The following is a 13,308-nucleotide window of genomic DNA, read 5'->3' on the forward strand; positions in this document are numbered from 1 at the left end:
GACTCGCTGTATCTGCCCTTTTCTGTTCAGGAACTCAAGCCATGTGATCCTGTCCACCATTAAACCATCTTTCCAAGCAGTCTCCATGTTTCCAGTGTCTTTTTCCCCACTTGGAGCTGAACCCAGAAGGATATTTCTCCCTACACTACCAACAAGTCAATAAACAGACATATTGACATCAATCCGGTCTACCAACCGCTGAGAATGAAAGAACTGCATCAAGCACAATCCCAAAGGTAGCATTTAAAATGAACAAACAGGCACCCCACTACGCAGCAACAAAATTATAACCCATTAGCTCACAAGAAATTGGACCACGTCTCAGTAACAACAGCCAGCCACTCAAACTATCAAACAAGCTGAAACCAGACCCTGATTCAGAAGCACCCAGATAAACAACTTTAATCCTAATCTGCATCACACAGACGGTACTTAACTAAGGCCCAGCAGCAACGGCCAGCCAATCAAACAGTCCGAAATCAGACCATAACTCACAAGTATCCAAACAAACAAAATTCAGACTAATTTGCATCTCATAAAAAAAGGTATTTAAAGACCTGTGTTCTGACCAGAGGAGCCCAACTCAAAACGCACTGACGATGTCTTCTCGAATGGTGATGAAACGTTTGCAACCAAATTGCCAAGCTCGGAGCTCAAACCAACATCCGAAGACCAGTGGTGGAATTCAGCTGGTTTGCACCGGTTCTCCCAAACTGGTTCTTAAATTACCCACCACCACCACCCCACTATCAAAGTGGATCTTGGGCGCTGCACTGCAATGGAGAAATGGGCAACTGTTGTGACCCCGATTCCTGAGCCTGTTTTAACAGAGGAAGAGTACTCAGAAGGTGATGGGGAGGAACTGACAAGGCCTCCCTCTCCAGGACTCTCCTTTCTGGCAATGCCTCAGGTTCCATCCGAAGGCCAGGAGGAACAGCCTGGGATGTGCCAGGAGAAAGGTATATCGGAGCACCAGTTGATAGGGAGCGAGGATGATGAATCCTGGCTTGATCCCAGGCAGCGTCGGAGGGAGAAGCGTGCGGAGCAACGGAAGAGGCGTGGGAGGGCCAGAGATTGAGCTGAGCCACAGAGCCACGCCCCACCAGGAATAAAAGTGGGTGGGATTGCTCTTCAGGCTTTGTGACGGACAAAGTTAAACCCTGAAAATCACATCGTGATCTCTGAAATTTGGCTTAGATATATTTTGGACTGAACATTGACTAAACTCTTGTCTCATGGATAATTTGTTGCTCCTGGAACGGACTGAAGATAAGTCCACTTCTGCTTTATGGGAATGAAAACAGTCTTGGCAGACATTCGACAGTTTGCTGCCAAAACCTTGGTCTGCCAAGAATTCTAATCTGTTTACCTAATAAAATATTGGCAGGCGTGCTTGGTATTATGTTTGTCAGTGTGAGGAAGGGGGACAGAACAGCCGCGGAGCGGCTGGTGTGAGGAAAGAAGGCCGCTTTCCCTCTTTCTTCTCCTTGCTCCTCCTCCTTCCCTCATGCTGACTGCTCCATTTCTCCATTGCAGCATAGTGCAGCGCCCTGGATCCACTTTGATAGTATGTGTGTGTGTGTGTAATTTAACAACCAGTTCACCCAGGGTCAAGTTGGCCATTGCGGGAACTCATCCCACATGTGTGGCTAGAGGATGGGGATGGACCATGCTTCCCACGACAGCCAACCTGACCCTGGGCAAACCGGTTGTTAAATTATTTGAATCCCTCCACTGCCTGAGATGCAGTTTTATGTAGTGGTGTAGGGCCCAGCTTTACTAACCAGGAGACCATAAACCTGACATCCTGACCATCGCAAGATTTGTTTCTGGGCCAGCTGGGGTAGAAGCAACAATCACATTGCAAAGTGGAAAAGATCAGCTAGCATCATTTTACGCCCTTGGCTTATGTAAATTAAGCAAGATTTTTCTTTGACAATGTACTGTGTAGCCCTAAGATAACTAAACCAAATCAATGGAATGATAGATTTAGGCTATTCAGTGTAGCCCAGGGATTACTCGCCTTGAAACTAAATACTCTGTTTCTGGAAAAGATGCAGAAAAAAAAAACACAACAAACCATCCAGAATGATTAAAGAGCTACTGCATGTCCACTGTGAAGAAAAATGGCAGCCGTTGTTATGTTTTAGCTTAGAGCAAAGGCAGGGGATTGAAAAAAATAGCACACAGGTCTAACAAAATCTTGTGTAGTATAGGAAAGATGAGGTTTTTCTGTAGAACGGCGAAACACAACATTGCAAAATTTAGGAGTAAGAAAAAGCAATCCTTATATAGCTCACTGTTAAACCATGCTACCTTTGAGTGCCGTAATATTTTTTTCTTCCACGCAGTCATGTCCGATTCTCAGAAACTGCCTGAAGATAAGTCACTGCAGTTTTCTTGGCAAAGTTTTTCAGAAGCTGCCATTGCTTCCTTTTTAAGGTTGAGAGAGACTGACTGGCCCAAGGTCACCCACCTGGATTCATGTCTAAGGTTGTGCTAGAACTTACAGTCTCCTGGTTTGTAGCCTCATGCTTTTAAGAACAGTCTAAACCAGTGATGGCTAACCTTTTTGCCATCGCGTGCCAAGAGTGGTGGGGGTGTCGCACGTGTTTGTAAACACACCCATAATTCTATGTGCCCTGCCCCTGCGCATGCTTGTGCAACCCCCCCATGCTCCCCATGCTCCTGGCACATGATGGCACGGTAGGCCCGCTTTTTGCTCTCCTCAGACTCCAGAGCCTTTCTAGGAGTGTGGGGAGGGCGAAAACAGCCTTCCTAGATTCCTAGAAAGGCTCTGGAGGCTGGGGAGAGCAAAAAAAAAGGGCCTTCCAGTCCCACCGGAAGTTGGTAAACAGGCTGTTTCTGGCCTCCAGAGGGCCTCCAGAGGGTCTCCAACGGGGAAGGCCGTTTTTGCCTTTCTTCCTAGAAAGGCTTTGGAGACTGAGGAGAGAGAAAAACGGGCCTTTCCCACCACCCACCGAGGCCCTCCAGAGACAGGAAACAGCCTGTTTCCCTACTTCTGGTGGGATCAGAAGGTGCTGAGCTCACGTGCCAATTAATATGGCTACCCGTGCCACCTGTGGCACGCGTGCCATAGGTTCGCCATCACGGGTCTAGACAGCCACTTATCTGAAATAGTATAGGTTCTCCTGCTTGATCACAGGCCTGGGCTAGAAAGACCCCCCAAGTTCCCTTCAAGCTCTATTCTATTCTATTTTGACCTGTGGCGTTCATTATCATAAGTCCTAGCGATGATCCCCTGCTTGAGTGACTTTAGAAGGAAAGCATAACTTCATGGATCAACTTCCAATTGTTGTGGAATGGAAGGACTAAAAAACATTCCCAGGTCAGTCAGAGACAACTTTATTACGCAAGGTTCAGAGCCAGATTTGTACCTGAAGCTTTGAACCAAGAAAGAACTCTGATACAATGGTTTTTATACATTTCTAAGACAAAGGATTCAGTGAGATTATACATTTTCCATATATGGTTAATCATGAGATCATACATCCGATTTTCCTAATATGGTTCCATACACTGGATAATAAGTTCGTCTAATTACTTAAAGCATTAATCTTAGTTTATAAAATTATCTTAGCCGCACAACTTTTCTTAAGTGCTCAGAGTTGCTAATGGGAGAGTTTATTGGATTAAGTAACTCTTTGTAACATATAGGTCTTTGTGTCATTCACAGTGAGGTCATTCAGAAGTTTTTCCATATGGCAGTCCTTTCCGTGACATCTAGGTATCAGAAGATATATTACCACTTAAAGGGGTTTAACTGTTAGTTAATGTAATTTCCAACAAGCACTTTCCTCTCTTATAATAATGTGAATAGATAGGGTCTCTCAGAGTTCATGTATCCAAGCACGTCTTCCCCTTATAATAATGTGAATAGAAAGGGTCCCCCAGAGCCCATATATCTGACTCTGTATGATTCCTATTTTATTCACATTATTTCTTTTATCTACATTATTCTTTATTTGCTATTTACCTCACAATCTATGTCTAATTTCATGAAAAGAAGGACTAAGGGTGACATGATGGCAGTGTTCCAGTATCTAAGGGTCCACCACAAAGAAGAAGGGGGTCAACTTCTTCTCCAAAGCACCTGAGGGCAGGACAAGAAGCAATGGGTGGAAACTAACCAAGGAGAGAAGCAACCTAGAACGGAGGAGAAATTTCCTGACAGTTAGAACAATTAATCAGTGGAACAACTTGCCTCCATAAGATGTGGTTGCTCCAACACTGGAAGTTTTTAAGAAGAGATTGGACAACCATTTGTCTGATATGTTATAGGCTCTCCTGCTTGAGCAGAGGGTTGGACTAGAAGACCTCCAAAGTCCCTTCCAATACTGTTAATCTATTCTGTTATTCTGATATCTCCACACTGGAGACAACATGCCTCCAAACATCAACTGAAGTAATAGAGAGATATCTTTCCACCTTCTGGCTGCAAGCATCTCACAGGACTCTGGTTGGCCCCTTCAAGATGGACCTTGGCCCAACCCAACGGGATTTTTTTCTTACATTCTTAAGAAAGTTTTTTTTTTTTTTAAAGTAAGGAGCTACAATTTTCAGCTGCTGGAGCTTATCCAAGAAAATTAGACCTGCAAGCTTTAATTGGTTTGGCTGATTAATGCTGTGGGCCCATTTTAAACAGCGAGTGCAAATTTTTAATTGGTGCAGCTTCTTGTTAAAGATACACTTGATCATTTATATTGGTCCTGATGTGTCATCATAATAGGTAGTGAAAGAAAAAGTTGGAGGGCATTCATCCTATCTAAGGCCAACAACAGCAAAGTCTGAAGACACCAAAAAGAGTTCATCTGAGAACATCATCATCTGGATGCCACCAATGCATACTTATCTCCAAATATGGAAGTCACATTATTATTATATCAATGTGAATAGCCTCCCTTAATCCCTCTCCTGCACAGACATCCATATTTTATGCAGTCTGTTAAGCTATCCATAGTCCTTGACTTACAAACCAGTTGCTTAGTGACCATTCACAATTACAATGTACCAGTGGTGAGTTTCAAAAATTTTTACTATCAGTTCTGTGGGTGTGGCTTGGGGGTGTGGTTTGGCTTGGTGGGAGTGGCTTGGTGGGCGTGGCAGGGGAAGGAAACTGTAAAATCTCCATTCCCTCCCCAATCCAGGGGAAGGATACTGTAGAATCTCCATTCCCTCCCCAATCCAGGGGAAGGTTCCTGCAAAATCCCCATTTCCTCCCAATCAGCTAGGACTCGGGAGGCAGAGAATAGATGGGGGCGTGGCCAGTCAGAATTTTTACTACCAGTTCTTCGAACTACTCAAAATTTCCGCTACCGGTTCTCCAGAACTGGTCAGAACCTGCTGAAACCCAGCTCTGCAATGGACCTATCTTGAGGTATGACCCAGATCCAAAGTTCCAACAATGCAGTCATGTGACTCAATTTCAAGTGCTCAACAAGACGACATTTCCTTCTGGACTTTGGCAAAAAGGTGTCCATAGCAAACCATTGGTTGACTTAATGACTGCAGCATTCACTTCATGACCCTAAATTCATCTAATAATTGTAATGATTTGTTTAACAACCACCACAAAAAGGTCATAAAATTGGTAATTCCTTGATTACTGTATTGTTTTCTGTTTGTTTGTCTGGTGTTAATCCCTGCTTATTTGGATGTTAGCTGGTGGAGGGGATGCATTCTGGTCTTTTTTGTTTCCTTCTTAGGTTTTTTTTTTTAATTGTCTCTTTTGAAAAATGTGTAAATATTTTATTTTTAAAAAATAAAATTTTACAGACAAAGGGCTGCAGTGGGCTACAGTGCCAAGAACCTGCTCTTTAAAACCTAATCTGTAGGACCACAACCAAAAATGATTTTTAAAAAGATTTTATATTTATAATTGAATGTAATAAAAATTAAGGTGAGATTATATTATTATTACTGTTGAGCACTTAATACATTTCTCTTTGGATAACATTAAAGTTACCGTTAGGTAACAATTTTTAAGATTGTCAGGACTGCATCCAAGATTCTGAAAAGCACAGGTGCATCTCTTCATTATAGTTTGGCATTAAAGAGAGACGGATTATTCCCTACCAACCCTGTAGATAGTTTAGAAAGTATGTGCTTTTTATGTGCTTTCACTCTTTAGTCGAATTGACTTATTTTTCTATGGGTTTTGAATTTTGACAAATCACTGGAAATCTGACTCTTCCCCAAAGCAGAAAAATGAATGCAGCATACATTTCCAGTCCCCTCTTTATCAGTTATGATGTTCCTCCTTTTCCAGCTTCTTCAACCAAAGAGGTACCTCTCCTATTCATCTTTTTGTGTACATCTTTGAAAGTAAAATAAATATTAAATTATTCTAACTCCTGCAAATCATACTTACATACTATTCCAGAGAAACAATTTTTTAAAAAAGCTTTAAAAACAGAAAGACTGGAACATATCCCCTCTAGCAGCTAACACCCAGATAAGCAGGGATTAACACCAGACAAACAATCAAGCAAGCAGAAGGCAATACAAGGAGTCCTTGGTTCTCTATGAATGTGTCAGGTTTAACTACCAGAATCCTTAGCCATATCTATGATTGGTGAAGGATTCTGGGAATTAACATTTGCATATCTGCAAAAGCTGGAGGAAATCTCAATCAGAATTCAAGGTTCAGTTCTACAATCATGGATTCTCAGAGAATGACTTTGGTTGGTTACTATTGTTTAATTATTCAATATCTCAGTGTTGTTGCAGTAGATTTACAACAGCCAAACAAACCTTTTGCACTCAATGAAAGGAGAGAGAGAGGGAGGGAGGGAGAGAGGGAGGGAGGGAGAGACAGGGAGAGAGAGAGAGAGAGAGAGAGAGAGACTGATTCTCACCCCATTGTGGATTAAGGGGACGATGGAAACAGGATAAAGAATAAAATATGTTTTGATATAAAACTTCTCACAACAGTGTGTGTGTGTTGGCATACTTTGTGAAGCTGTTCTTCATACTTCGTCCGGAAATGCCATTCCTAAACATATGCAAAATAGTCCAAAGCTTCATCCGCAGACCTCTTGTAATTGATCTGCTAACATTTCTGTAATTGGATTGCTTCTATAATTCAACATGATATCCTTCCCAACGGGAGAAGGTGCATCAGCCTATTGCTCATCTATGAGTCAGATAATTGAACTCTGATGTTTATGGCTGTCCAGGTGATATAATTGATCGCAGAGCAGCGACTTAAGGAGAGTCATAATAAATGATAAGTGTTGCCTCCCGCTGAGCCGTATGCGGGCTTTCTTTTCATCCTTTATTTCCAGACGGTGACTTAATTTATTCCTCCTCCTGGGTTTCCGGATTGATCAGAAGTGAGAGAATAAACAGAAGTCTTTTCTTGTTGATGAGGTACAATGCAGCTTTTTCATCCCCCATTTCCTCGACTCATCAATAAATGAATAGGGACATCGGTCGGACTTTTGCCAAAACACAGGCACAAATTGTTAGCTACATGAGTCATCCTTCGTGATAGACTGAGGCTTCCAGACATTGGCTAGAGCCAGTCTGGGTTTAATGCAGGAGTGGGTTTCACCTACCTTTACGACAGGTTTGCCCCGTGCGCACGCATTCACTTCGCATGTGTGCAGTCTGTGCATGCTCCCGGCCTTCCGTGCATGCATTTTGCTCACTCGAGCACCTTCAGCGCATGCGCCCGGCCTCGAAAACATGCCTAAATACCACAACTTGGAATTTGGCAGTCTTGGAACGTGCTGGAATTTCTAGCATGTATACAATATTGAAACAGCGACGTCTACGCTGGCTGGGGCATGTCGTGAGAATGGCTGATGGTCGGATTCTGAAAGATCTCCTGTATGGAGAATTAATGCAGGGAAAGCACCTCTGAGGGAGACCACAGCTGCGATATAAGTATATCTGCAAGAGGGACCTAAAGGCCCTGGGAATGGACATCAACAACTGGGAAACCTTGACCTCCGATCGTTCAGCTTGGAGGCTAAAGACGCAGCATGGCCTTCTCCAATTCGAAGAGATACTTGTTCGGCAGGCTGAGGCAAAGAGGCAGTCCTGGAACCAGCGGAATCTGGGGGCTGGGCAGGGGACAGAATGTATCTGCCCTCAGGGTGGAAGGGATGGCCACTCTTGAATTGGCCTTTTTAGTCACACTAGATGCTGGTTTAGGACCTCTTTCCAGAGCACGATAACATAGTCTCTTGAGACTAAAGGATGCCAATGTATAATGGAGTCGGGGCAGGTGGGTGGGTGGCGATTGCCGCTACCGGTTCACCCAAATCGGTGCGAACCTGCTGAATACAACTTCTGGTTTAATGGAAAAAGAATTGGAGGGAAAAAATTGAACATTGTTACTATAAAGGTTGACCACAAGGAAGACTATTGTATGCACAAAAAAAAAAAAAACCTGAGCTGCGCGATCATTAGAGGCTTTTTTTTTTTACTTTTAAAAGCATTTTTTCTACAACCTTAAGAGGTTGCAGGAAAAATTGCTTTTAAAAGCCTCTGATGATCCCAGCTGAGCCACGCGATCATTAGAGGCTTTTTTTTTTTTTTACTTTTAAAAGCATTTTTTCAAGCTGAAGAGGTTGTAGAAAAAATGCTTTTAAAAGTTTTTTTTAAAAAATGCCTCTGATGAGGTGGGCAGGGTAAGTGAGCGGTGACCGGGCCAGGGACCAGTTCGGGAGCATGGCCAGCCAATGTTATTACCAGTTCTTCGAACTACTACAAATATTTATTACTGGTTCTTGCAAACCGGTGCAAACCAGGAGCAACCCACCACTACTTCCACACCCCATAGGGCCCACTCCAAGCCCTCCTTGGACTTTAGGCAACTCACAAACCAGTAACCCCAGTTTGTTTTCACACCCTCCCCAGTTCTACAGCTGCATCTTACTATCAGGGCTAACCTACCATTCTCCTTAATTTCAGGCTGCTTCCAGTTTTCTATAAAGAATAGCAAAACTCACAATCTTTCGCATTCCCAGAACCCTTCAACACCAACTTTTCCACCACAATGACCTCAACCACTTTCACACCACCAAAATACCACACCCAAGTTCTTTGCTGTAGGGCTTTTTATAACTGTTCTTTGCCAAGCAGCTGGGTTGGCTGGGAAGAGCTTTTTTTTAGAATTAGAATAACAGAGTTGGAGGGGACCTTGGAGGTCTTCTAGTCCAACCCCCTGCTTAGGCAGGAAACCCTACACCACTTCAGACAAATGGTTATCCAACAGCTTCTTAAAAACTTCCAGTGTTGGGAGCATTCACAACTTCTGGAGGCAAGTTGTTCCACTGATTCATTGTTCTCACTGTCAGGAAATTCCTCCTTAGTTCTAAGTTGCTTCTCTCCTTGATCAGTTTCCACCCATTGCTTCTTGTCCTGCCTTCAGTTGCTTTGGAGAATAGCTTGACTCCCTCTTCTTTGTGGCAGCCCCTGAGATATTGGAAGACTGCTGTCATGTCTCCCCTACTCCTTCTTTTCATTAAACTAGAAATACCCAATTCCTGCAACCGTTCTTCATATGCTTTAGTCTCCAGTCCCTTAATCATCTTTGTTGCTCTTCTCTGCACTCTTTCTAGAGTCTCAACATCTTTTTTACATCATGGCGACCAAAACTGGATGCATTATTCCAAGTGTGGACTTACCAAGGCATTATTAAAGTGGTCTTAAAGGGCCAGGGCACCATCAGCCCAGCTAATGTCAAGCCACCTCACAATATACAATGGAGATTTATGTTCACACGTGTAGACAGAGGAAGAAAATGAGAGTCCTATAGAAATGTAGATTTACAGTAGTTGAAGAACAGTTGGGAAGACATAGATAGAAAAAAAATATGGAATTGGTTCCAAATCCATCATCTCAGAGTGCCAGTTTGGTTTAAGTGGATAAAACATCAGATTAGTAACTAGGAGACTGTGAGTTCTAGTATTGTCCTAGGCAGGGGTGGTATTCACTTACTTTCCCTACTGGTTCGCAAATGTGAGCGTGCATGTCCACGCATGCGCCCGACCTTCTGTGCATGCGCTTTCTGGCAGGCGCACCTACTGTTCATGTACCCGGCCTCAAAAATGTGCCTAAATAGGATGGTATAGAGCTGCAGCGGGTGGGTGGGGCCACCCAAGATTTGCACAACCGGTTCGGGAAAACCAGTCCAAACCGGCTGAATACCACCTCTGGTCCTAGGGATGAAGCCAGCTGGGTAACCCTGGGCGAGTCACTAAGAAGACCTTCTGAAACCACGTCTGAACTGTTACTAAGAAAACTTCAAGGATTCACATATATTTATTTTATTTATTTATTTATTTTTTCAAATTTCTATACCGCCCTTCTCCTTTCGGACTCAGGGCGGTGAACAGCCAAGTAAAACACTTTATATACAAAAGTTAAAATAGATTTAAAATAATTAAATAATTTGGCTCGTAATTTAAAACATTTCAATTTAAAACCAATTTCAAATTTTAAAAACCCCATCATAAAATCAGGACAGCCCGGCTAACTAAAAGAGGTAGGTTTTAAGGGCCCAACGAAAAGTCCGGAGGTCTGGGATCACTCGTATCTCTGGGGGTAGATTGTTCCAGAGGGCAGGTGCCACCACAGAGAAGGCTCTCCCCCTGGGGGTCGCCAGCCGACATTGTCTGGCCGACGGCACCCTGAGGAGGCCCTCTCTGTGGGAGCGAACTGGCCGGTGGGAGGCAATTGGTGGCAGAAGACGGTCCCGTGAGTACCCCGGCCCTAAGCCATGGAGCGCTTTAAAGGTGGTCACCAACACCTTGAAGCGCACCCGGAAGTCCACCGGAAGCCAATGCAGCTTGCGCAGGAGAGGAGTCACATGGGAGCGCCCCGTCGCTCCCATAATCCCCCACGCGGCCGCATTCTGCACCAGTTGGAGCCTCCGGGTGCACCCCAAGGGGAGCCCCATGTAGAGAGCGTTACAATAGTCCAGACGAGAATATACTCACCAATAATCAAGATTGACTTTAAGGCACGTGCAAGCTAGCGTGCGCGCACACACACACACACACACACACACACACACACACACACACACACACCAGTGGTGGGTTTCAAAATTTTTTACTACTGGTGGGTGTGGCTTGGTGGGCGTGGCATGGCTTGGTGGGCGTGGCTTAGTGGGCATGGCAGGGGAAGGATACTGTAAAATCTCCATTCCCTCCCCAATCCAGGGGAAGGTTACTGCAAAATCCCCATTTCCTCCCAATCAGCTGGGATTCGGGAAGCAGAGAATAGATGGCGGTGTGGCCAGTCAGAATTTTTACTATCGGTTCTCCGAACTACTCAAAATTTCTGCTACCAGTTCTCCAGAACTGGTCAGAACCTGCTGAAACCCACCTCTGACACACACATATCATTTTGACCAAATTAAATGAAGAAGGCTCTGGAGATGCTGAAAGAAACAAGTTCTTCTCCCTAAATGTATTTTCCTACTACTTAATTTGAAAATTAGCAAAGTTGATTTGTAATAAAGATCTTCCCTATTTTAAGAGCCTGGGAAAATTACCTGGCTGTTTGCTCTTTCAAGGAAGCAAACATGTAAACAAATATATCTAAAATTCTACTCAACGAGCAAAGGAGTTATGTAAAGATACTGTGTCATCAAGGAACTTTTTTCAAGTTATGTACATATTGGGGTTACAAGCTCATAAAGAACTCACGTTTTTATGATTAATAGCTGTGAAAACTCTCACAGAGTCAGAAATAAGCAACTTGATATTAGAATGAGTCTACTGCTAAAAAGAGAAAGAAAGAAAGAAAGAAAGAAAGAAAGAAAGAAAGAAAGAAAGAAAGAAAGAAAGAAAGAAAGAAAGAAAGAAAGAAAGAAAGAAAGAAAGAAAGAAAAGGTGTGTTGGAACAAATCTCCATCTGAGTTCAGTTTTAACTCTAAGTGGGGAGAAAGCCACTGGAAACATGGTGGCTGTATGGAAAGATGGCTTTTAATGGTGGACAGGACCACATGGTTTGAGATCCTGGGCAAAAAAGGCACATGGGTGAGAGAGAGAGAGAGAGATTTATACCCTCTGTTGGGCTTTGAATTTGAGCTTGTATTCTGATTGGTTATCAGACTCCCATGGGGTAGGGGTCTTAGCTAACTTTGTAGGCTGCCTATGTCCCAGGCTTGGTTGAGCCTTGCTGGGTGATGTAATCTTCCCAGGTGCTGTGTGGTGAGATGGATAGAGGGCTAATCCTATCATGTCCTAAGGGCCATGTCTTAATCCCATCACTCTGGAGCTGAAGGGTGGGGGCAGGGAGCTGCAGGGAGCTGCTTTCTCTTTAAAAACACGTTTCTCCTTTTCTCATCCAGGGAAACATAATTTTCTGCCTTTTGAATATTTCCTAAAGTATTTCATTCTTGTAGGAAAGGGGTGGGTGCTAACTTCCTTCAGATGAATACTGTATTCCTTACCCAAAAGAAATTGGCTTCTAGATTGGCAACCTAGAAATAAGGAGAAATTTCCTGACAGTGAGAACAATTAACCCGTGGAACAGTTTACCTCCAGAAAATGTGGGTGCTCCAACACTGAAGGCTTTCAAGAAGGGACGTTTCCTGCTTGAGAAGAGGGTTGGACTAGATGACCTCCAAGGCCCCTTCCAACTCTGTTATTCTACCAGTCCTTTACACAGATTAAGCAGGAGAGAGAGAGAGACCCAAGAAAAGTGAACACTGATTCTTATAAATAGAGCTTATTTCTGGGTTCCAAAGTGGTTTCTTAGCTTTTCCACACTACATTTATTTATGGGACATATTCTTGGGTACCTGTTCATCTAACTCAGTGTTTCTCAATCTTGGCAAGAAATGTGTAGACTTCAGTTTGAATTTTGCATTTATGTGCTTCTCCTCCAAAATAGGATTTAGATTCCTTTCACATAACATCCCATCATTTCCACGTGTATTCCAGATAGAGCAATTTACTCACTTCAGCTCTGAAAATGAACTTTATGAGTTCAGGAATACTTGACTCAAAATCAGAGACGTATCATATATTTTCATATTCCTATCCTTTTTTATTATTATTATTCAGTTCAAAGTCAGAGAATTCTCAGATTAGCCTTTCCATCAATGATTCACCAGACCTGTAGTGTCAGTTGAAAGGCAAACAGGGCCACAGGATTTTGGAGGCTGTCAATCATCTTCATTGATTTCTTTTTTTTTTTATGCCTGTCCTGAAATTACAAGAGGACAAATAGATTTTGTTAATGTTACATCAATGGCACCCCAAAACACGTAATCAAAACTATTGTTGGAAGGAAAATCCATCTGGTTCAGTTCCAAACTGA

Source organism: Pituophis catenifer, unplaced genomic scaffold, assembly GCF_029215685.1.
Source record: "Pituophis catenifer annectens isolate HBS135680 unplaced genomic scaffold, rPitCat1.0.hap2 SCAF_3, whole genome shotgun sequence".
Lineage (NCBI taxonomy): Eukaryota > Metazoa > Chordata > Lepidosauria > Squamata > Colubridae > Pituophis > Pituophis catenifer.